This window comes from Pleurodeles waltl, chromosome 9 (genome assembly GCF_031143425.1).
Source record: "Pleurodeles waltl isolate 20211129_DDA chromosome 9, aPleWal1.hap1.20221129, whole genome shotgun sequence".
Classification (NCBI taxonomy): domain Eukaryota; kingdom Metazoa; phylum Chordata; class Amphibia; order Caudata; family Salamandridae; genus Pleurodeles; species Pleurodeles waltl.
The window spans coordinates 795059065-795086374 of record NC_090448.1 but is presented as its reverse complement, the minus strand read 5'-3'; positions in this window follow the sequence as shown (position 1 = coordinate 795086374).

Below are 27310 nucleotides of genomic sequence, written 5' to 3'. Positions count from 1 at the left end.
ACTGCATGATACTGTTTACTGCATCTGAGGGGCATGTGCTGGTTGTTGCAGTGGCTATCCCATTGTGATACCCTTAGCATTTGAGCCTGCCCCAGATGTTGTAGACATCTACCTCATTGTCACAGCAAACTGATAACCAACTGCCCAAGGGTTGTATGGGTATTCCAAAGTGTTGAAGAATGCCGTGATACATCCTTGTGTGAAGTACGTAGTATGTGTGTGCCATCACAAGGCACACACACGATCAATAATGCTATGGGAGTTTACTCATGTGAAAATAGTTGTACCTACCTGCACATTGACTGTTTGAAATCATGGACGTATTGCCAATAGTGTGTGGTCAGGCATTGTTGGCATGGTATACTATTATTGGTCCAGGGAGGGATAAGAACATGGGCATAAACATATGCCTCAACACAGACACACTTGCTCTGTGGTCCAAGAATGCATTTGTTGGTGCAGGTTACTGTGTGATGTGCAGTGATGGAGCAGATACATGGCAGCCCCATACGGTCAGTGAGAAGTGGCAGGCCTGTGGAACTAACTCAGCACATGTGTGTGTGGTAATAAACATAGTTTAGGGTGTATGTGATGCATAATGTACAGGAAGAGGAAAGTGTTAGTAATCTGCACCCAGTGCATGGTCAAGCTCCTTTGCTTGGCCTTGGCCAATGACACAAAGGGGCAGATTGAACAACAGTGGTCCAGCACTGTGTGCATCACTAAAGTCCTTGTGGCCCTCAGTGCACCCCTTGTCGCCAGGCCATGTGTGCGCCTAATGAGAATTAAGGCACAGCATGATGCAGGTAGGGTCCAACTACATCTATGTGTGGGTAAATGATGTACTCAGCATGAATTGCAACACAACAGATCATCACGACTTCTGCTGAGTACATGGGGGGCCCATCACATACATTTATATGCCCCCATATCACACCTGCTTTCTGCAGCCGTTCAGAGTGCAGGAAATATGGTATTTAGGTATTTCTCATTTTTCCGTGTGGCTTATACATTTGCCTCCCAAACAAGTTTTGGGACCCCCTCTCATGCATGATGCATAGCACATGCCTCATTTTGTGCTGCTTAATAACAAGTTGCCCTATGCATGCATCACAACAGTTAGTAATGGTTGTGCAGGGAAAATGGTACATTTCCCCTGCCTCGGATTCAGTACTGTACATTTGAATGGCAGGCCTAAAGTGGCGCTGGAGCTCTTCATATAGGTAGCATACGACCTGTCCAGATCCATAACCATGACATGCAACACTCAACCGTATCTGCAACTGTCATGCACATGCAAAAAATGTACTTTGTATGGAAATAGGATACTTACCAACTGCTCTACCAGTCTCAGTACCCAGATGATCCAGCAGATCTTGCTCCCTTGCAATGAGGTCTGGCTAGCGGTGCTTCAGGTGGTGGTCATTCCTTCCTGCTTCAAACACTCTTGTTATGTGGTGGAGCACCTTGCCCCACCTCAGCTTCCTTGCCTCTGTGGGGTAGCCTTGAATGACACCGCCACCCAGTACCAGCCTCATGGGGAGGTAGTGCTGTACCAGCCATATAAACCCCCCAGCTTATCGGCCGACATCCTGGCCATCCTCCCTTTCACTGACATACGGGACTGAAAATGCAATTCACCCCAAAAAAAGAATTCCCTGCACCTACCCTAACAAATGCAGTTCACCCCCAAAAAAGAATTCTCTGCAACTACCCCAACAAATATACTACCCCAGACAAACACCCCACAATATTCAGACAGAAGCAGAACACTTACAATTCAAAAGACAGGTTTAAAGACAAATAAAACACAACAGCTACAGGACACAGGACACAGCACAATAAACACTCCAAACACTCCAAAACTCCTACATCACCAGCTCCACACACCCTCACACAGTCACAGACAATAAGACTGTGAAGTGAAAGTGGACTCACTGCACCATGTTTGCAGGCAGGATGGCCTGTTTCATCACTTCCTGGCTCTGTGAGACACGTTTCCAGTCATGCGTTGTATTTTTTGACGCATGACAGCCATGCGCTGATTTTTCAATATGATGTGTGAAATTGCCTGTGAATGTGCGATAGACGTTCAGGGGCTAGGCGTCTTTCAGCTTAGGAGAATAGTATGGTATATGCATACGCGTGAACAATTTTGACACGTTATGTGTGATAGATGATCAGGACCCAGACGTCATTTTACTGACATTGCAGAGTGTAGATTTGATGCGTCTGCATCATATTTTTTGATGCATGACAGGATTGCATGGAATTTTGCATTGTAGGTCTTGATAGCACCCATATCACATGGGCTGTGCTAAATTGTTGTATATATGGGATGGCTACATGGGTGTAACTATCCCGTAATGTCATAACAGTGACATTGGTGTGTTGAATCCATAGATTTGTCAATGAGTCTGCTGCATGCGAAACACTCATACCTTGGGCATATGTGCATGTGTATCTACATACATGTTGGTACATGTGTGCTATGTGTGTACATATGTGTTTGAATACTAATTTTTGGGAGTACTACATTGTTATGTCTGATATACAAATGTACACATACCAACAACACAATATATATGATGGCTTATGTCCAACAGTCACATCAGTGCCACCTATGTTTCGCTATGTCAGAACACATGTGAAGGTAATTTCTTACAGTTACTGATCTTGTGGCACCTACGCCCTTACTTTTGTGCTAGGTTGCCTTTCGTTCAGAATCCATACACATTACAATGCCTGAGCCATTATATTGGTACATGTGTGCTGAGATATGTGGTATGTGTGTGCATGCCTCTAACTATGAACTCACATTTGTCCACATCATGTTTGTTATGACTGTCACATACAATGGCATACCACTGTGTAGCAGTGTTGCAGTCTGGCATAGATGCCAGCCTACTCATCATCACAACTGTGTGAGTTTGTATGGCAACACAAACCCATGGTTGCATGTGAAGGGGAAGGTTAATGGAGCTCCAGTTTAATCAGCCCCCTGTGCACATGCATCAGGCCCCCAACAATGTCATATGTTTATGTAGCCAGAGCAATGGTGTTTGGGGTTTTTGAGCGGGGATCTAGCCTCTTCATGATTGCTACTCAGCAGAAGTACGCACACTCCCCTGCAGACAGACACATGCACAATTGTGATCATACAGACCAGGATATCACATTTTCCTCTGCGGTACTTGATGTCAGCCTTCCCCTCTCATGTACAGAAGACTGAATACTTGCATGTGTAGGACATATCTCATTATTTGATGTCCTTAGTTGTTTCATGGACAGCTTGTTTAGGGGTTGTATATCTGTTGTGACTTCAATTTTGGAAATGTACCAGGGTACAGATGGTGCTGTCTGTCACTGTCGTCTGTCACAGTGGTATGCAATGGGCAAATACCAGGGTATAGTAGTGGCAAACATGACTGGGTTATGTACTGACCTGCCCATCCTCTCTGTACATATGTTAAATGTTGAAATGTAGACATTGATGTGTTGCACAGTCAGTATTGGTCTATTTGTGTTCATGATATAAAATATATTTTGTTTATCAATCAATTAAATAAATACAATTATGTTTATCATTGTTTCTGTATATATAATGTTTTTGCTTGACGTTTAAAAACTGGTTATGGGCATTCCAGTTTTGGAACCTAGCTAGGAGGTGGGTTCTCTCTTTTTCAAATTTGGTTTGTTCCGGTCCCGCTACTATATTGCCCTTTTCAGGATACCCTTAATTTGTTTGGATTATTCTCCCGCCACTGCGCTGCTTAGAGTTTAGTTTTGCTTTTTTGTTTTATCAGATGACTGTATCTTCTACCTCGGAGGAGGGTATTAATCTTAGGTTATACTTTATAGTGGACCTGCTTTAGATCTTACTGACAAGTGCACGCCTCAGTCTTTGTAACTACATATTAATTGAATCTAGCTATTCCACTTAGGTGCATGTTTCTGTTTTCTATAGTTCTTTTGGATCTTGGTAGTGTGGGGAAGATGGATTCCTTGAAAGCGTTTGGGTTTGCTGAAAATCATTTCCTTGCTTTAGTAGGCAACTTATCAGACATGGTAAGTAAAAATGTTCCTTGGAAGGAACAAGATGGAGAGGGATCTAAACTTCTGAATTTAAAGAAAAAATCAAAAAGAAAAGAGGCTCATGCCAATTTCATTTTGGAATATTTGAAAGCCGGAGTAATCCCTATGGGCTCCCACAAAATACAGAGGGTCACATTTTCGGACACTTCAGAATCGGACGGGGAGGGAGGATCAAATAGACATGATTTTTTAAATCAAGAAACTTCACAATTTGTTCACAACAAAAACACTTTTTTAGAATATGGAAGGGGGAGGAACAGCCCTCGGGGACGACAACAAAACAGATGGCAAGGGAGATTTTACCATCAGATGGATCAGTCCCATCACTATCTACAGACATGGAAACAACAATATTGGAAATCTTAGATACCACCAAAGCTCTCCCCATTTTTAATCTATCTAATACTCGTTTAGAACAGAAAGCTATAGTCCTCCTGGGGAGAGGACTTACGTTCGCCCGAGTCATAAAGTGGATACATTTGAACTCATTAAGGATTTACAAGCTTTCTTTCGCAAGATCAGACTTAAAAAGATTTTTTGAATAGAGAAGTAGTAGTGGAACGTAATATATCAGGTCTTAAACCTCGATCTACTTTTACCCCTAGTTTAGATCAAGTGGGCCCTGAGGTAGGTATCTTTGAGAAGATAGTAATGACCAAAGTCTACAAAACATTAAGGTTTGTTCCAGCTCCTCCTTCTATTTCGATGTTAGAACAAAAGGTAGCCCTTAAAGAGCTGCAACAAAATGAATCCATTACTATCAAACCATGTGACAAAGACGGAGGTATAGTCCTTCTGGACACTGATAATTATGGACAGAAGATGAAAAGAATGCTCTCTAATGAATATCATTATCAAAGAGTTAGAAATAATCCCACTAAACAGATCTGTTCTAAGATCAGGGCTATCTGTGAAAGCGGTGTTCAGAATGGCAATATATGCAAAACAGAGTCCAATTTTCTACAGGTAGACAATCCCAAACTTCTGACAATATATGGTGTAACTAAAACCCACAAAAAGCTAGAAGACCCACCTCTTAGGCCTATTGTATCAACTATAGGATCTGCTATAGAGCCCCTATCCAAATATATTGATACATTTTTAAAACCTCTGGTTTATAAATTTACATCGTACATCTGAGAGACATCTCAAATGATTTCTAAAGTGGAGGGTCTCTAGTTCGATCCCAATCGTCATTTATTAGTGACAGTGGATAATGCAGCATTGTATACTAACATATCACAAGAGGGAGCCTACAAAGCTGTAGAGAGTCTTTTAACTGATGAAGCCCAAAATATGCCTAGCAATTTCCTTTTGAAGTAGCTTAAGATAGTTCTATGGAAAAACATCTTTGAATTTGACGGAGTTATATATAAACAAGTGAAAGGAGTCAGCATGGGAGCAGCTTGTGCTCCTAGTGTGGCAAACATGTATATGGGCCCTTTTGAAAAGAGATTCATATATAACGAGGTAGCCCCTTTCTTTGAGAAAGTTAAACATTGGACCAGATATATAGATGACATCTTTTTTGTGCGGAAGGGGAAATGCAACATCTTCAGGAATTTGTGGAAAGGCTCAACCTATGTGATGATAATCTTAAATTTACTCCTAATATCAGTAATCAAAAAGTAGAATTTTTAGGCATTTTCATTTATGAGGTTGGAAATCGACTTCGAGTGTACCTTTATATCAAACCTACGGCTCGAAATACCTTATTGCATTTTGAAAGTTTTCATCTAAGATGCCGACGTCAAAATATTCCTTTTAAGAGTCAATTTTTAAGAATTTGAAGGAATTGTAGTTGTTTGACAGAGTATGAGAAAAATGCCACTGATTTGAAAGATATATTTCTCCAGAGAGGATACCCGAGTAGACTCATTCATGATGCCTACAAAAGGGCTAAGTATTACAATCGGGACACCCTTTTTGAGGAGCGACGAAAAAGAGAACAGCAAAAGTTGGTATATGTCATCCGACACTCTAATATTAACAATAAAATTAGAGGAATCATCAACTCACAATGGAATATACTAAACAGTGATGGGGAGATAATTCTCACCCAGTCCCTATGTTTACTTACAAAAGGAATACTAACATAAGAGACAAACTGGTAAAAGCCAGGTTGGTACAAGAGAATAAATATATTCAGAAACCCATTGTTGGAACTAATCACATTTTAGGGAATCACTGATGCGGGAACTGTTATGCATGTTCACAAGCAATTGTATCTGATCGTTTCCCCTACAATAAAAAATAAATTCAACTTAAAACAATGACTAATTGTCAAAGTAGCAATGTGATATATTTCATCATTTGCCCCTGTAAATTGGGGTACGTAGGAGAAACAGGAAGACAGTTCAGAACAAGATTCAGTGAACATAAATCCGCCATCAAAAACTCAAGACTTCAAGCTCCGCTGGTCTTTCACTGCATGGAAGCTAAGCATAAGGAAAGCAACCTAAGGTGGACCATTTTAGAAAAAATCATGGTGACAAATTTGGGCAATACAGATACCTATAGAAAAAAGTGGGAAGTTTTTGGGATTTTTTTATCTGAATACGGTGGATAAGGGTCTCAATGACAGAATCCCCTGGGAAAATGCCTTCTAGCCTTCAATATATATACACGTTTCATCAATATATGGATTTAGTGGCTCACCGGGTAAGCCTTGTTGAGATTTTCACAAGGACTCCTTTCCTTGATAGAACTATATGTACCCAAAGGACAGATGAGTTTTCTTTAGAGTTTGCTATTTCTCTATATGGTTGCAAAGCTTTTTTAGGGCAGTTTTTGAAGGGATGTTTTAGTCCTTTCTTTCTTTTTTCTATTTTTCTTATTTTTTCCATTTCTTCTATTCTGAGCTCTTGATTGGTCTTGAGGATTATGCATGTTGTTCATCTATTCTCCGCTCATAACACTTATCTTTGCTATAGAGTTTGGAGCAGTGTTAGTGATTAAGATAATGGGTCTCCCTTAAGAGGAGCTGGGGAGATAATATGCTGGCTGTATTGAGGTTTTCGGCAGAATAAGATTCTCTAAAAATGACTTAAAGTGAGTATGACTACTGATAAGAACAGTTATGTCCTTAAGTATATGAGGATGGATATCCTGTACTATAATAAGAAACTATTCTTCAAAGATTACTGCCACGATTCACTAGATGTAGATAGGTGCTGAAGGTGAATTTTGTAGTCCTTTTTCAATTTCTTACTCTACTTATCCTGATCGGGTACACACATCGTCTTTGCGTTCAGCTCCTAACGTGCCTCTGGAGCAGCCAGAGAAATCGGATAATGTACCATCTTATTGAGGAGCGTGTCAGTTAGAAGCTTCTCTTATGAAGGAATCCTTCATACAGGACTAACACTAGGCCTCTGGATATCCTCTACTTTAATAAGAAACTGTCAGGATCAAGGCTGTGCTCCGTCCAGGTTCCACCCGAAGGTCCGCTGCGCGGATTTGCTGCGATTTATGCGCACCACTGGTCATCCCCGCTTGTTCCAAGAATGGCCAGCAGCGTCGTTTGCCCTGTGGTAAAGCTCACATAGCTGCAGGTTCAGGCCTTTGGTGGTCAAGATGCACTTATCATTGCTATTCTATGAAGGGACTACATTTCCCATGTTTTTAGAGGCAGCAGTCATCTTGGGGTGTGGCTGGCCTATAAAGCCCAGCCACACCCAAACTCGTAGCTTCCTATTTTGAAGACTTCACTGCAGTCAGACCTCAAGGGACCTTCCTCTGGAGCAAAGCAGAATTTCTTCAAAGGCAGCTTGGCAGAAACTCGAAGGTTCCTGTTATTCCATTTGGAATTCAGACACGAGTAGGTCGTACTCGTGGGCGGTAAGGTCGTAAAGAGCCCAAGTCAGAAGGGAGTTGTTTCTCCCTAACTTTCAGCATTCTGCTAGCCTAACGAACATGCCGTTTTAGGCCATTTGATTTTAGCGCTTCAGTGCACAGCAGCAACGTGCTCAGTAAAGCGCTTCGGTTCACGGCAGCAACGCGCTCAGTAAAGCGCTTCAGTTCACGGCAGCCACGCGCTCATTAAAACGCTTCAGTTCACGGCAGCAATACGCTCAGTAATGCGCTTCAGTTCACGGCAACAACGCGCTCAAGTAAAAGCACTTCAATTCACGGCAGCAACGCACTATTGATAAAGCGCTTCAGTTCACAATAATAACACGCATTGACATAGCGCTCCAATCAAAAGGAATAAACGCACATTGGCATAGCGCTTCAGTTCCAGAGGAGAAAAAAGGCGCTTAGGCCACAATATTTGAAAGCACTTCAGTTCACAGAAAGTAAAGCGCCCTTGGCTCAATACTTAAAGCGCTTTTCATGTCCAGGAGAACATTTATCGAAAAAGGGTTTCAAAGATAAAGAAATTACAGTTTCATTGTTTTAGGATGCATGATATGTGAGATACATATTAGGGTGTTTTATATTATGTGAAAAGACCTCTTTAAGTGTTTACGAGTCTTCTAAAACTGAGATCTAATGTTTAGAGTTTTATCAATGCATAAGTAGTTCTATGATTGATATTTAAGAGAGAGTTTGTGGTCTAAAACTCTGGTCTTCTTGGGACTCGGAAGTCTCAGTTCATTCTGGTGTTGTGATTTACAGAAGGGGCTATTACCCAATTACAAAGAGTTTCAATCTGTTGTTATGGAGATGCATGTACGCTAAGGCTATACTGGTGAATTAGATTGTCATTAATGAGTATATGCATGGTTGTTCTAACCTTTTCCTTTTCAGATCTCTCTCCCAGCTGTTCCCTACCCTAATTCCCTTCCCCCCGCCTGGCTTCATCATAACTCTGTGCTATTAAAGCTTTCTGAGTTGGTGACGCTGGGAGGTGGGCCTTCTTGTTTAGCAGCGTGCAGATCCCGAGGAAAAGACACTGTGACAGAAACTATCCTTACATTCTTTACTCTTCAAAGATGGCTGCCATGTTTCACTAGATTTAGATAGTGAGTTTTGTAGTCCTTTTTCAATTTCTTACTCAACTTATCCTGATCGGGTACACATGCCGTATTGGCGTTTAGCTCGTAACGCGCCTTTGGAGCAGCCGGAGAAATCGGACAATGTACTAGATTATTGAGGAGCGGGTCAGTTAGACGCTTCTTTTATGAAGGAATCCTTAATACCGGACTAACACAAGGCCTCTGAAAAAGTGAGTAAAGATTACTTGGAATCAATTTGAGAGTTTCAAAATGGCAATAAATAATAGGTATATGGTTGTGATACAGGTTTCAAAGTATTCATAGCACTATACCTTGCTCATTGGAGAGCTATTGCGCCATGAATGTCAGGCACTATACCTTTCAAAGTTTATCCTTTGTATGCCCAGTGTCTATTTAAACTTAAATAATTCAGGCCTTGTATGAGTAACACTGTGACATCAACATTAGATAATTTCTTTATCTCGCCTTTATGAGTACGTTATCTGATAGTGTAGGCATATATTACGGCAATATTAGTGAAATTGGCTCGTTTGACTTCATCTTCAGATTTTTATTGTGACGTTACCAGATGTCCGAATTTTGGATAGGAAGTTCCATTGCTACCACAGATATCAATTCATCCATAAAGGGATAGTAGGTAAGCTTCCTCCCATTTCTTTTCCTCTTTGTTTCTCTTTTTTTCCTTATTTTTCTTTTTCCTTTTCTCTTTTTCTTTTTCTCTGTCAGTTTCTTTACTTTGTCTTCTTCTGTTTCTTTTTTTCCTTTTCATGTTTTTGTCTTAGGGACTATGATCATCACTATTGGGATTCTATTGAGGGATACATTACACATAATAGATGCATGGTTTTATAGTTGGTAGTAGGTTGCATAGGCATGCAAGGGTTCACTTTACTAACCAGTACACTTGTACGATACAGTCACCTTGATATAGTATGGATCAAGCAATTAGTCATTTAGTTTTTTTTTTTTTTTGTAGATTCATTGGATTTAGGACCAGATTCTCCCCCGAGTGTTTTAACCAGTTACAGTGCATCTACCATGTGCCCTGAAGAAGGTGTATGACCGGTTGGACATTTGACACGGAAAAGCGCGTCGGCGCGACTCTTGTCCGGGCAAAGTCACTTGTGTGTCTCTCTCTCTTTGGATCCCGTATATCTTATTCTGATGGATTTATGAACTTATGGACTTGAAATACGACTGTTATAAGGAAATAATCAGTACAATACAATTAGAACGGGTTCTAATTGTAAATGGTTGAAACCTGTAAATTCATTACAGTGCAATACATTTATTAATATTTATGCTTTTTTACAGGTGGGGGGCACTAGAGAGACACTTGCTAGGCCTTTGTTTGACCCTTTGGTCAACCTTAATTTTTAGTGAGTTAGTATAATGTGAGCATGTTGGTATGAGAGTGGTAGGGGGTATGCTTTCAGGTCCTATATTTATTTGTATTAATACTGCATATGATGATATAAAATATATTTTGTTTATCGATCAATTAAAAAAATACAATTACGTTTATCATTGTTTCTATATATATGATGTTTTTGCTTGACATTTAAAAATTGGTTATGGGGATTCCAGTTTTGGAACCTAGATAGGAGGTGGGTTCTCTCTTTTTCAAATTTTCTATGTGTGTTCCCTCTCCATGTTTTACCGCATTTCTGTTAAGGTATGTATTGTCTCCTACATTGCTCCCATTCTTTGGGCTGCTTGCACTTTGTACACATGTTCTACAGCAACATTGTCTGGTCATACATGGACAGGATGCAACATTTGATTTGTGTAATTTGTAGATGCCACGCACACATGACATTACACCTGCCACAGCACTTGTGTTGTCTCCAAGTGACCTCCCATGTTGTATTTGCAAGTATCTGTCGGTATCTCTCAGCTGTCCATCCACATCCTCCGTCGAACATGGGTATGCATTTCTTCAAACATGCCACAACCTAGGTAATTCTTACCATGACTGAATGATGCTGATATGTGAAATCATCTCAGTGCTGTATTTATCATTAGCCAGATACAACACATATGGCTAGGTCTACTCCCATTCAGTTTAATGATGGGTTTCTGACATTATTGAGCAATGCTGGACATAGTTGCACATCCCACACCTGATTGCGATGTTGGAGCTCAAAACATGTATGTGATAAATTGTTACTGTTGCAACCATGTACTTGTTCTGTCTTGTGAGTGACAATGAGTGTGTGTATTACTATGTGCTGTGTGATGTTGTTAGACAGATCATACTAGGTAAACATGCTGACACATGTCAAGCATTGTTAATACTAGCAAACTCTTTGCTACCTAGGACATACACCCGCACATCAGTCTTCACATGTTTATCTGGATTTGCTGAAGGTATGTGTAAAGACAGCAGATTTGTGTGACAAGTGTGCATCTCATGTACATAGAGAGTGTAACAAACTCTGCCTCCATTCCGCCCAGATAATCATTTGATGGTGTATTGTCCCATTTAATTTTTAGATCCTGATCAGTTACTGAAGGACCATAGTTACCTATGATGTCCCCCCATTCTCATACATGAACCGTGCAGGCAAAGCAGTAATCACCCTGAGATGTGACAGTGTTGAGTTCCCACATCACTTAAACTCCATTTGTTCACAGCCCCTACCTTATGTGTCCACATCCTGGTAGGCATGGTGTTGTTGTGGGGAATGGGCTAGGAATTAGCACCTTGGACACTTGACGGCACAATATATGTAATGGTGCATGGATCTAGGCCTTCAGAAGTAACATGCCCATGAACTGCATACCACTGTTATGTGAGATGGAGGCAGTAGACTCTTTTACATCACAAACAATGTTACTTGTAACTTTTGTGTTTCTTACCTGCTCCGTGAGGTTTGAGTCAAATTCCAGTGGTGTATGTAGTGGAAAATGAGTAGACCAAGGAGAATCAGGTGCAAAGTATTTTATTTGTCTATTTACAATGTGATTTTGTTAGTCAAGTGACTATGTATAGAAGTTCTCTACAATGGAGTGGAGTCTCCTGTGAACTCCTGCAGCAGTGTTCTGTTGTTCCCCCTTCAAATTATCTGCTCCATCATCACCATCCTTCTCGTTGGGGACATCAGCCTGTTCATGCATGGGACATTTGTTCTGACACACATGTTGTGGAGGATTGCACATGCTGGTATAGTTTTGCATACGAGTGGTGGAGCACACTAGAGGCTTCCTCCTGTCAGGGCCAGGCACCTGAACCTTGATTTCAGAAGTCCAAATGTCCTTTTCACTACATTGCGTGTTCTTCTGTGCCCTTTGTTGTAGGCCCGCTCGTCCACCGTTGTGGGATTGGCAAATGGAGTCATTACCCATGGCTGTATGCCGTAACCTTCATCAGCTGCAAAGGAATGAGAGAAGATGTGTTGGTAAAGCTTGATAGTGATTTGGCATATACCATGGCAGTGGTAAGTTGTAGTTGTAGTTGTTCCTGCTCTTGTGAAATGGTTCCATTGGACTCTGTTGATGGACATGACAATCTTGGGTAGTGGCTCAAGGACCTCGGAATTGTATTATTGATTCCAAAATGATGGTTATAATATAGCAAAAATGTGTTGCGTAATTCATATTTGAAGCAGTTTCCTATTATTAGATGGAACCTACAACCTCCTTGCACCACAATGGTGTCAGATGTAGAGACACCATAGTAGCCCTACAAAGCCAAACTGCCGTCCACGTTACCGTGTGGCACTACGCATGCTAGTGAAGAACGTACGAAAAGTAAAATATATGAAACCGCAGACAAAGCACATATGCTGTTGGCTAATGCCCTGATATAAAAAATTGACAGGGCTGGAGTAGGCAACCATACTGGCATATGTCAAACTTCAGTTAGATGAAAGAGACAATGCAGTACTATTCTAGAACTTCTATAAATAAATAAATAAACTCCAAATGGTAAGAGACTGATAAAGAACTAAATTAATTCTTAACATTGTTTATTTTCCCCAAAATATCAGAAGGACAGGGAGTCCTTGATAGCTACAATTACAGAAAAATAAGTGCATGCAACAGTCACAAGCTTCAATTCCTATAAATCTTCTAGCCCTTGCAGCATTCCCAGTGAATTTTGAATTTGCATCTCAATTGGAGCCCACCATGACTTCACCTATTTGTTGAAATTGTTAGAGAGATGGTGGAAGCCATTAAATCAATTAACTTGGCAGATTTGGTGGTGCTTCATAAGCCAGGCAAAAATCCACTACAATACACATCACTACATGAGAAAATGTGGCCAAAAGATTACTGCAATATTTACTTGCAAGAATACATGAGGATTAATTTTAGTTTGTGGTAGGCAGACCAAGTTTTGACAACATTAAATGGACAGTTCATGTTGGCAAAAAAAACAAAGATTCTGGTGCATTGTTGGTGTTAGATGCAGAGGAGGAGTTTGACTGAATAATCCTGTCCTTTATTAAAAAAGTGAAGAAATGTTTGGGCACCTGTATAAAAATGGTCATAGCTACTTATACTAAACCAGGACCTAGGAGACTTAAAAATGGAGTATTCTGAACGTATTAACTAATGCCCATGTAGGAGCCTGGCAAACTTCCAAAAAAGGCACTCTGTGCCAACACAGTGGAAGCAGCCTTGGCTCGAGTGGAACAATCCCACAAATACTCTGGGACCTGCTTCTTAGCCGGTGTGTAGCATAATTTACACCAGAGAAAGATCAAGAAGGAGATAGTTGTTTCTGCACCACCTTGCACTTCTTAGCTGCAGTGAATCCAACAAAGCGATGATCATCCACACAATGTTCCTTGGTACGATCAATTAAAAAACTTGAGACTGTTTTAGGATCCAGCCCCAGGAGTCTCTCCTCCTCCTTAGAAGAGTAAGGTGGCGTGAAGAATGCCAGGAGGGTGATTATTTGTCTGACAAAAAAGGGAGAGACCACTTTTGGTAGATAAGAAGCTTGCGTCTTTAGCACCATCTTGACCACAAAAAATGTGTAAGGCAGGTTGACAGAGAGGGCTTTTAGCTCACTTACACCAATGTTATGGTGATGAGGAAAACCATCATGAGAGTAAGAAGCCACAACGAACAGCTGTGTAGAAACTCAAAAGGAGAAGAAGTCAGGAATATGAGGACTTGTTGCTGTCTCAATCTTTGGGTTTCTATACATGTAGTAATTGTTCGGCATGTAAATTTGGTATCAACAAAGGAACATTAAATGCAATATGATGCGGGACAGTTTATCAATTGCTGCACAAAATACATTTCATACATTATTTGTGGTTATGAAAAAATCTATGTAGGAAGTGCCACTAGAGAACTGAGATTATGCATTCTGGAACACACAAGAGCATGTGGGAATAAGGATGTGGCATATCCATTGGCACTGGATCATTGTGAGGTTCGAGATAAAATCATGTTCCTTTTTCATGGTATTGATGTGGTACCCTCAAACTTGAGGGGTGGACATTAAGATCTGCTATTAAGGCATTGTGAAGCGGGTTTGTCAGTCAATCAATCAAACAGGAGTTGAAAAGGTCGACTAATCACCCTCAATAGTATCTGTAGGAAAGTACCCTCTTTTTGGCATGGTTAACCCCACTTTTTGCCTGCTGTCAGTGTGTTTTGACTGTTTTGACTGGGATCCTGCTAAGTCCCTAGTTTATGGTACTTAGGTACCTAGGGCATTAGGGCACCTGTGGTTCCCCATGGGCTGCAGCATGTATTGTGCCACCCATGGGAGCCCATGCAAACTGTGTCTGCAGGCCTGCCATTGTAGCCTGCGTGAAAAGGTGCAAACACCCTTTCACTATAGGTCACTGTAAGTCACCCCTATAGTAGTGCAGGTACATGTGTGAGGGCACCCCTGCAGGATCAGAGGTGCCCCTATGTACTCTAGCTCCATTACACTGGACATCGTAAGTACGGGGAAGCCATTTTACCTGTGTACTGGACACAGGACACTCACTACCTGTGTCCAGCTACATAATGGTAACTCCGAACCTGGACATGTTGTGTATCAAACATGTCGGAATCATACCCCAATAATGTTGCTCCAGTATTGGTTGTATGATGAGGACCCCCCCCACATTGCTCCGACCAGTCTTCTGGGGTTTTACGGGCAGCCAGCACTGCTGCCACCCCTCAGACAAGTTTCTGCCCTCCTGCTGCTTGACCAGCTCAGGCAAAGAAAGGCAGAACAAAGGATTTCCTGTGGGAGAGGAAGGTAACACCCTCTTCCTTGGAAATAGGTGTTACCTGGTTTGGTAGGGGCAGCCTCCCCAAGCCACCAGTATGCTTTGAAGGGCACATTTGGTGCCTTCCTTCCATGAACCGGTTTACACCAGTCCAGGGATCATTGGTCCCTGCTCTGGCGTGAAACTGGACAAAGGAAGATGGCGTTGCCGTAGTCTAGTCACCTGCATCTCGACCGCCCACTCCTGGGACTCCTCTTTGGCTCCTGTGCTGCACTGCATACCTTCTTCAGCCACCATTGACCTGGTCCTGCATCTACAGGAGGGTGGCTCCTGCCACATCCAGACACACCAATTTGAACTGGTCTTGGTCCCCTTCCTTTGCAGGCCCTCTTCTGTCAGGATCTACCTTTGGATTCTTCCAGTCTTGGTCACGTCTTGCAAAATCCTCTTCCAAAATTCTCCTGTTGGTTTTGGAGAAAACCAGGTACTTACTTCTGCTCTCCTGGTCGCTGGGGTCACTCTGGTACTCACCTCTTAGGGTTGCCAGTTCCGCCATCTCCCCTCTACTGATTCCACTTCCTTGGGTGGGGGACTGCCTTTCACATTCCACTTTTTTAGTATGTGGTTTGGCCCTCCACTAGATCCCTCAGTACTTGCTATTGCTTTTACCAATGTCTATTGCTTTCTTTGCTATTTAATGATTGCTAATATGTCCCTCCGGTTGGGGGACTGCCTATACAGTATTTTAGTATTTGTATTACTATAATAAAGTACCTTTATTTTTGTAACACTGTGTGGTTCTTTCATGGGTGTAAGTGCTGTGTGACTATAGTGGTATTGCAAAAGCTTTCCATGTCTCTTAGATAAATATTGTCTGCTTATCCACAGCTTCCTCTAGAGAGCCCTGGCTTCCTAGACACTGTCAACACTTCACTAATAGGGATACCAAAACCTGGTATAAGCTGATAACATCATAGGTGTTCACCACACACCAAGCTAACTTCCTACAGTATCCATTCTCTTACAGGTCTCAGCGGCTCATTCGAATATCCAAGTCTTGAGAGTGCTACGGAATTCTGGATGAGAGGGGATGGTCCAGAGATATGTGTGGAGGCTGCTCCAGGTTTTTGCTGCTACGTGGGAGAAAGCATGTCTGCAACTTCTGCTTCAGTGGCTGTGTGGAGTGAGGACAAGCAAAATGGAACTAGAGTATAGTCTCGATGGTTGGTGGAAATTCAGGCAGTGGTTAATTTAGTTAGGTCCTTGGTTGTGTAGAGCTTTGTGTGCGTGGGGCAGCAAGTTGAATACGCCCCTCTTCTGCACAGGGGAGCCAGTGGACTTGCCTGAGGTGTGGTGTGATGTGGGATTGTCAGGGAAGGTCGAGGATGAGTGTGGCTGCAGCGTTCCATATGGTCTGAAGTCTTTGTAGGAGTTGTGAGGCAATTCCTAGTTAGATGGCGTTGCTGTAGTCTAGTCGACTGGTGATGAGGGCCTGTGTCATGGTGCTCGTGTGTGGGGGTGGCCACTTGAAGATCTTACATAGCATGTGCAGAGTGAAGAAGCAGGCGGAAGGGACGTCTAAATCTGTGATTCCATGGTGAGCTTGTTGTCAATGATGATTCAGAGGTTTCTGGCACGTTTCAAGGGAGTGGGTGCGAGTCCTAGGTCTGAAGACCACCAGGATTTGTTCCATGTGTTGCTACTCTTGCCCAAGATCAGAACTTCAGTCTAGTCCGTGTTTAGCTGCAGGCAGTTTTCTTTCGTCCAGGCAGCAACGCTTGTCATGCTTCTGTGGAAGTTGGCTTTGGTGGTGGTGAGTACTGAAAAACAATCCTCCTTCAGAAAAAGGTTCCTAAAATATGGAATCCCACAAATTAACAGATAAAGAGAAAGAAGGAATGAAGACAAAACAAAACAAAGACCAACGATCTTGGTGGTGGTGAGGTCATCGGTGAACAGGAGGATGAGTTGGGTATTATCTGCGTAGGAGATTATGTTGAGATTGCAGGATCTGACGATGTTTGGTAGCGGTCGTCATGTATACATTAAAAAGCGTGGGGCTGAGGGAGGATCCTCCGGCACCCACGCAAGTTATGTCTTTTGGTTTGGATGTGAAAATAGGTAGGTGAATCCTCTGGGTTCTTCCAGTGAGAAAGGAGGTGATCCATCTGAGTGCGCCTCTTGCATGCTGATTGGTGAAGTCTTTTGATCAGTGTGTGGTGGGATATGGTATTGAAGCCTGCCTAGAGGTCGAGAAGGATCAAGGCTGCTGTTTCTCCTCGGTCGAGGAGGGCATGGATCTCATCCGTGACTATGATCAGGGCGGTCTCTGTGCTGTGATTGCTCTAGGTAGGTCTTGAGTTGCTTGATGATGATATTATCCAGTACTTTAGCTGGAAAAGGGAGCAGGGAGATTGGCTTGAGGTTTTCAGTACACTGGGAACTGGAGTGTTTTTTTTAGTAGTGGTTCGACTTCGACGTGTTTCCAAACTTTGTAGAAGTTTGCGTGGTGATAGAGTTGTTGAGTAGAGTGGTGAGTTCCTGGCTGATCCTTTGGTTTCAGAGATTGAAGATGTGGTGTAAGCAGGGGCCGTGGGGGCTTCGAAAAGGATTTCATGATGGAGCTGGTGTCCTCGGTGGAGAAAAGGTTCCAGGTAGTTGGTATGTGGGTGGTGTTGTTTGTAGTGGTGGTGACTATAGATGAAGTCCATATGAGTAGGTTGGGGTTTAAAGTTCTTATATATGGTTGCAATCTTGTAGTGAAAGAAATCAATAAGAATGTTGCACAGCTCGGGTGAGGGTGCAATGTTGTTTTCACTAGCCGCTCCTTGCCCGATGGGGGGCTCTGGATATCTTTGGGCCGTCGATGTGGGGGCTGGAGATGTTGAAGTGGAAGACAGAGTTGTCCGTCCATGTGAGTTCGGTGAAGTGACGCAGCTGCTGGAGGTGAAGATGGGGTCCAGTGTGTGTCCTGAAGTGTGCGTAGGGTCGTGGCCAGTCTGGATTAATCTGAGGCATCTCATAATGTTGAGGGGGTGTGCGGGGTTGTTGTCATTGGGGTCAACAATGTGGTATTTAAGGTTGCTTAACTTCCGCATTGTTGCTTTGCCATTTGAGAAGTGTGGAATATGTCCTTAACAAGGACCAGGAAAGGGCGTGGCTGGCAACATGGCTGATGTATCTGGTGAATGGTGGCCCCAGGAGGAGTACACTGCATCGAGCACACCGGAGGCCTGGTAATTCCAGGCTGGTGAGGGCAATGACAGATTGTGCTGCACCCATCAAGGCATCCACCCTCTCCCGGACGGGCCATGCTCTATCTGGGCCAGGAGCAGCCGACGCTTCCCAGCGGGCTGTCAACACCCAATGGTAAGCACTAAGGACCAGCGGTGGCACCCAGCTGTGAGATAGGAGGGCACCTATCACCCGCAATGAACTGCCTGCAGCGCTACGCCTATGGCCCTGGGCATGGCGCCTGAAACTCCAGTTGGCCCTCATTACACAGGGGGGTAAATGGGGGATGCTGCATCTGTGAGCCCTCTGTCTACTCACTACGGGGGTCACAACAATGCCACTGCTAACAGTAGAATAGAGCACCCCCTCAGGGTCCTAGGTGTAGGAGCTTCTTTGTCCTCCACTGCAGTCAGCAGAGAAAGGAGCTGGGAGCTGTTCTGTACCTGGCCGGTGTGATCCCTCTGGTGTGCTTGAAGAGAACCAACTCTCTCCTCGCGGGCTTAATCTGAGGACCTAAAGACACTTGCTGCACATGCTCTGCTGTCTGATGACCTTGGCCTACACTACAGCAATTGGTGCCCCAGTTGAAGTGGACGAGTCAATGGGAGAGCCCCTACAGGACTAGAACGGCAGCAGGAAGGGTGAAGGTGTGTACTGAGTTTTGGAGGCCCCTCTCCATTTCGGTGGTGCTGTTACCCCCTCCTGGGCTCCGCCATCAGATGAGTTGGCTAGAGGAGTATGTAACCACAGCAGTTTGGGGGAGCACACTTTCATCCTCCACAGCACACCATGGACAAGGACAACACTACACGCTTGCACACAGAGAATTCTATAACCAAATACACTACCCTACACCCCCCCTTCCAAAGAATAATAAGACAAACAGGGACCGCGGACACAGGAGACACAATGGAGGGTAGTGCTGAGCATTCCTTGGCAGAACTGATGGCTGAAATTCAAGCCTCCCGGATGGCGCCCAAACAAAACAATCTAGACAGTGTTAACTGATGTTAATCTCTTGTGAACTGACCTGAGAAAAGTTGTAGACAAGGTCACAACTGCAGAGTGCAATATTGCGGAAATGCAAAGGGAAGGGGTCACCCTTAAGCGTCAGATGGCCTTGATGAACATGCCACAAGGGATCTGGAGCAACGAGTGGATGACACGGAGGGCCGCTCCAGACATAGTAACATCCAGGTTGTGGGGTTCCCCGAGAGTACAGAGGTGGGCTCAGCTGAGAAGTTCTTTGAGGACTGGCTGCGGACTGAGCTCAAACCGCAGGGACAGACTTTTTTGTAGTGGAAAGAGCACACAGGGTTCTGGTGCCCCCACCGCCCCAGGGAGCTCTACCGAGAGCCCTCATAGCCAAAATCCTCAACTACGGAGACAGAGACTGCATCCTCCATGCAGCTAGTGAACAGACACCCCACTCCTTGGCAATAGTAGGATAGCCATTCACCCAAACTATACAAAACAGGTGCAGGAGCAGCGCAAATCCTTCCTCAGCGTTAAGCAAAAACTATGAGCATTACAGCTCCAATATATATTACTGTATCTGGAAAAACTAAAAGTCCTCTCATAGGGGAAGGCACACCTCTTTGACCAGCTAGAAGAGGTGTGGGAATGGCTAGAAATCAGAGGTGAGGCAGGGCCGCCATGCATTGGCCTCAAGCCGAAACAGAACTGGGATTCTCACCCCTAAGGAGTGCTGCACCGCCCTAATGCAGCTACGGAGGACCCCAACACTACCCCATTGGGCTCCCGGGGGGTCACAATAACTGAAGACGGTATCATAGAGTTCAGTGCCTCTGCACCTCAAGAAATTGAGCAGAATGCTGATATGCAACTACCACTTGTTGGAACTGGGACAGGAGATTCAAGCCCAACAACGGACTTTGTACCTGATACCCTGGTTGTGCAGGAGGTGGGGACTGGTGACAACTGAATGAGAGCAGTGATGTATACCTCAGAGATGTACGATGATCGGGATTAGCCTGGTGGGTGTCACGTGAGGAAAAGAATGTTGTTGAGAGTGACTGTAAAGGAATGTGTATTTGACTGCCTTCTATGTTAGCATGCCATCAAGATTCACCACGCTCCCTCAGTGACACAAGTGCATATTACCTAGACTGCCTATGCGGTCACACGAGCATGCAACAATAAGTGCCCGCTGTGTTGAACGGTATGACTCAGGCGAATGAAGATAGCCGACCGGAGTGCTGGTTGCAGACGTAAGTTAACTGATCCCTGGTGGATTGGTTGGGATGCTGTGCAAGTCCTGGCACACACATGGGGTGAGCATGAATAGTTGAACAGTTGAATTATGTTTGTCCGTGGTTGGGTGGGGGGGAGTTTGTTACTACAAGTACCTTAGTGTTTCTAAGCATACAACAACTTGCAGGGGTCCTGACGTGGCAGGGGGCAGAAGGCCACACTTTAAGTACATAAATGATGATGGGAACTGACCTAAAATTTCTGACCTAGAATGTTAGAGGATTGGGACCCTGACCGCCTGACTGAAATGCTGATAGAAGGTGTGGGTGCCCCGGGTGACATGCCATACATAGTACGTCAGATGGCACATGTATTGCGGAGGGTCGCTGAGGTAGTTTTGAGGGGACCTCCATTCCACCTGAAACTCCCAATCTGGATACTAAAGCCAGTTAGATAAATGATGGACACTATGTCCTTTTAAACATATAAGGAGGGGGGTTGTGCCATACTGGGAGATTTATATCCCAGAGAGAACTTCATACTGTTTGAACAAGCCTGTGAAGGATTTGCAGTAGGGCCCAGACACTTCCTACACCATGCTGGACTGACCTAAGTGTCCAAAATGATCTGGCCCACTTATCATGGCGCATCCCCACCCACCCGTGCCCTGGACTTTTTTCTGTCCTGTGGTGTAGGATGCTACTTTATCACACTACTATATAAGGCGATGCGAGCAGACAAGGCAGTCCCCCCGCCGTGGGCCTGCATGGAGTGGGATGCAGACATGCAGGCTTCTATACGCCACTGAAAGATGAGGAGTGGACCTTAATCTGCGACCTCACTCATACTGTTTCTTGCAATGCCTGCTTTAAGTTAGTGCACTACACCTCCCTACACAGAACACACCTATCCTCAAAACTCTTCACTGCATATCCCCGAGATGACTGGACAGTTGCCCCCTCCCGCTGCAATGCTAGTGGAGGGGCTTTCTACACCAGTCCTGGCAGTGCCGGACAGTGTAGGCCTTCTGGACGAAGGTGAGGCTTACTCACCTCACAAAAGAATGCACACCTCTGATCTGCCTATTGGGTTGTGTTAAGCAGCGCGAGTCTGGTGGTCCTTGGACCACCAGACTTGTAATGAGCCCTTGAGACTTGCACTGATACACATTTGTAACAGTAAAATGTAATCTAGACTGGAAGAGTGTTTTATGAAACATCACTTTGTCTTTGTTTATGCTTTGGGGGAACCATTTAATTGACATTTTGAGTGTTTGAGAGTTAATATTCCACAGTACATTTTGAAAATATAAATCTACTGTAAAGAAAATGGTTTTGATAGAGATTAGAAGTGACTATGCCTTTTTATAACAGCCTATACTCGACATGCTGTAGTGACCAGCAGACTTTTTAGGATGGTCGGCATGTTGTTTTGACTATGGTGAAGATACAACTGGTGAATTGTTTACGTTTTTATTTATTATATGCTTCGGTAATTGAAGGTATATGGCAGCTGGCCACAACACTAGGACTACCATTCACTTTCTTTCTTGTGTTCTGTTTTTTTAGCGATCAACAGACTGTTCCAATATGGTCAACGTGTTTATGAGTCTAGTGAAGATAAAGGTGGTGCATTTTTGAAGTCTCAATGTATCATATGTTCTGGTAATTGAAGCTATGTGACAGCTGTCGACTGCACCAGAACTACCATTTACTCTCCTCTCCTCTCGTTTCGTTTTTTCCTTTTCTGTTGAGCTTTTAATGGGATATGTCTTCCCCTACAAGATGGCTGCTGTTTTTTCATAAGATCTATCTTATTGTGAATAGGCTATACTTCTAACAGTGATTTGGTTTCTGTTAAGAAACACTTTTAGTATAACTAGCATATATTTCAGACTAACCCAATATGGTGTTTTTAATTATCTGCCAACAGAGCATCAGGATGCCAAATTAGATTAAGACGAAGAGATATGTGAGTCATTATCCTTAGGTTTTATTATTGTGTGTTTTTGAAGATCAGTGAAACAGTCTTTGGATGAACTTTTTGATAGTAGCATTGACGTGCCAATATTTTGCGATGATTTTTAAAAAAAATATGTTAGAATTGTTGCTTATGCTCATTTGGTTGGACCGGGATACAGTCGGAGGAGGGTACTTATAAACAGTAGGTACAATAAGGTTTTTAGTGTGTACTACCGTATGGAAATTTCGGGAGCATGACACAATGCAAGGTAATGGTTCACATTTTAATTTGTGGTACTAAGTTGCCCTGCTGACAATAAACGGCTTATGCTTTAAATATAAGAAAGGTTTGATGGTGAACTATTGTATATATGGAGATTTCAGTAGCGTGATACCATCCTAGATGACGTCTCATGATATAAGTCCTAGGAATATTATATATAAAACTTTTGGTAGTGTGTGGCTTAATTAGCATCATAGGACACAGAAGGTTTTTTATATGGAGTTCTTGGAAGTATGAAATCTTCCTAAGATAGCCGCTTGCCCCACAATTTGTAGGAACAGTATGTTGACCTGTTCATAGATTTGGCTAAATTAATAGTTTAGGATACATGTGGCGCTTCCGTTATGTTACTGAGTTGACGTATAAAGACATACTTTTTCATCACTCTTCTCTCTTTTTTTTGGGTATCTTCCTGTTTGAAATTAGAAACTAATTACAATATATTAGGCTAAGAGGTTATAGTCGTCATTAGAGACTATGGGGGTCATTATGACCCCAGCGGGTAGTGTTAATGTGGCGGCAGTACTGCCAACAGGCTGGTGGTACATACTGCCACATTATGAGAACGGTGGGTTTGCTGCAGCCAATCTGCCACTTCTCCACTCATACCGCCATAGCGGTATCAGCCGCCAGCTGGAGATGTCAATCTCCAGTCCGGCGGCCAGCATAGTACCATCAGCGGCATTTTGAGCCTGCCTACCACCATGGTTTTCATGGCGATAGCAAGCCATTAAAACCGTGGTGGTAAGCTGTACCGGTGACAGGGAATCCCTTCCCTGTCACCGGTAGGCTGCAACCCCACCACCCAACACACACCTGACACCACCCACTCCCCCTCCATCCAAATTCTCCCCCACCCACTCCGATCCTCTCACTCACCCCAGCCCCCATACACGCACACAACCACAGACACGCCTACACCCAATCACGCACACTGGCATACACGCATTCATACATGCACACATTCTTACACACAATCACACTGACATGTAGACACGCACTCACTTCAACATTCTTACATGCATTCACTCACACGCATACACCCATGCAAACAACACAACACACACAGACGCATTCACACATACACTCACACATTCATGCACACAAACAGACACACGCAACACCCCTCCACCCCCCCCGTCGGAAGCTCAACTACCTTGTTCAAGGAGCAGGTCATGATACGGCTGGTGGCGTTCAACTGGCGTGGCGGTGCTGGTGGTAGAAGTGCCAGCTTACCCCCGTTCGCCAGTATGATCACTGCTGGATTTCCTTCTTGTGGTGGAAGTCCAGCAGTGATTATGATATGGCGGACAGATGGTAGCCGCGGTGACGGTATTTTGGTGGCCGTCACTGTGGCAGTAGGCGGGTTTTACCCCCAATGACAAAATGAGGGTCTATGTCTATCTTAGATGTTTTTGAACAGATTGCTTGTTTGAAAAAGAGTGATGTTAGTTGATGTCATGTATTTTCAGAGGATTCTATCCACTGTAAAGTTTGAAAAAGGATCAATGCATACAACTCATACTGAAAGGTAAGCATGGATAAGGTGTTATTCTTCTTTTCAAGGGGTTGCAACACATTGAGGCCCATATTTATGGATGGTTAGCGTCACCTTAGCGCCATTTATTCTGATGCTAAAACAGCATTAACTAGATTTATATTTTGACGCTAGCCCTGTCTAGCGTCCAAATATTGGGGTTAGCGCCATTTCTAGGATATGCAAAACCACCTTTGTGTCAATGAGATGCAAGGTAGACGTTCCTGTCCTAAACACGATGCTAACCCCCTAACACCATATCTAACTCCTGACACAAAAATGATGCTAACTAAGAAAGCAGACTCAAAAAATGGTGCTAACTCCAATTAGAGCCAAAATGTAATGCCTGGCTAACCAGGCATTACATTTTGGCTCTAATTGGACCAGGCATTAAAAAGAGACTCACACACCACCACTCAAGGAAAACAAAAAAACACACAGAAGGAGCTTTGGAAACCTCCAGGACAACATGGAAGTCATACTGCTCCAGCTGGGTACACACTGCAGATATCTGAGAAGACAGCAGATCCCCGACCACCTCCGCAGCAACCCCAAACCCCATCACAGCAGCCACAAAGGCAGCACAGAAGGAGGGAGAGGATATTCAGACAAAGGACAACCATCCTTGGAATGAGGGAACAAGATGTGGCCCAGATGTACAGACTCAACCAGGAGTCCATTGTACGCCTACTGCACCATATTGCGCCACACATCATGGCAAGGGTGCAAACACTCCATAACATTCCACCCATGACAAAATTCCTTGTGGTCCTCCATATGATGGTGTCAGGATCATTCCAGATAATGGGGGCACAAGTGGCTGGCATCTTTCTCCGTCTTCCTCCCAAAGGTCCTTGATGCAATCATAAGCCTCACAAACCACCACATCTGCTTCCCAAACACCCAGCATCTACAGCAGGAGACAAAGCAAGGGTTCTCTCAAATTGCCGGGTTTCCGCATGTGGTAGGTGCAATAGACTGTATCCATGTCCAACTGGTGCCACCTGCAACAACAGAACGCCTCTATAGAAAACGCAAGCACACACATTCCATCAATGTGCAGGCCATTGTGGATCACTGCGGGCTCATCAGCAACATCCTGGCGAAATATCCCGGCAGCGTCCACGACACATACATCTTTCGTCATTGCACCATCGACCAACTGTTCCAATATGGCAATCGGCTACTCATATGTAAGCCACCATACCAATCATTACAAACAACACACCACCATCTAGGACAAACAAGACAAACACCACATTATATACACATGGGTAGAAGCACAGAGATGTATAGGCAACAACACATATGGAACATGCCACACTACACTGCATACATTGCATGTCACAAACACATACATCCAAATGTTCATAACACAGTCACACCCTGACTGGCACACCACGTGAGGACAGGTGAAGCCAAGTTCCCTTTGCATACAGAAGCTGCTCACAAACCACTACATGTGTCCACAGGTTGACAACTACATACAGATCTCACACATACATTACACCAAACGAAGAAGCGCACAGGCATATCAATGGCATGGGCTATAGTCATTTTGAGGAAGTCACACATAGGCACAGTCCCACGTAAACCATGGTGTGAAAGCCTCTGGCAGAACCTATATCAAATGCCACACAAGTGGTGTCATAACCAAATATATATGTCAGCTACACATACCTGTAGTGTGCACATACACCTGCCTGCTGCGTTGTGTCGCACACATACAAATACAAAATTATCTGCCATTAAAGATCATGGGGCTGAATCATGAGAAATTGAGCAACACCTTCTCCAGTGCCACCTCACTTGTGCCCCTAGTGCCCCCCAACAACATCATGTCCCATTGCAAATACCAGAAACGGTACACATTGGTGCTGAGTCTGTAAAAATAACAATAGCAATCATGGATGTCATAGTAGGACTCGTTAGGAGTATAAAGGACATACCTGACCTTACATGCAGTGTACCAAGGGACCCATGATACAAATACCTGTGCCCCCTCCCAAAGCCTGCACTGTACATGTGTAGAAAGTGTCTGTCAGAAACCATGTATTAGAAGATAGGATATACTACTGCACCAAATTACATCACAGTCTGGCCTTGTAGGGCAACTATGGTATTTCTACATCCAACACTATAATGGTGTGGTAGGCTCCATCTAACAATAGAGCACCACTTCAAATATGGACCACACAATACATTCACCCAAATCATTACCATCATTTTGGGATCAACAGAAATTTACCCAGGTCCTTGAGCCACTATCCTAGATTGCCATGTCCATCAACACAGTCCAATGAAACCATTTCACAAGAACAGGAACATACACTATAGCAGAAGCAAGTCTGTGTCACCACTCCAACTAAAAAGTACAACTGCCAGGGTATGTTCAAATCCACTATCAACACTTAACAACACATCTTCTCTCTATCCTTTGCAGCTGATCAAGAGTACAACATACAGCCCTGGATGATGACCCCCTTTGCCAATTCCACAATGGTGGAAGAGCGGGCCTACTTCGAGGGACACAGGTAAACTCGCAATGTTTTGGATAGGACATTTGGGCTCCTGAAATCCAGGTTCAGGTGCCTGGCCCTGACAGGAGGAAGCTTCTTGTATGCTCCACCACTTGTTTGCAAGGTCATTCTGGCATGTACAATCCTGCAAAACATTTGTGTCCAGACAAATATCCTTTGGGATGAACAGGTTGATGTTCCCAACGATGAGGAGGATGGCGATGGAGCACATAATGTGGAGGGGGAACAAATGAACACTGCTGCAGGTGTGAATAGGATATTCTACATTGTGGAGAACTTATACACATAATCACTATA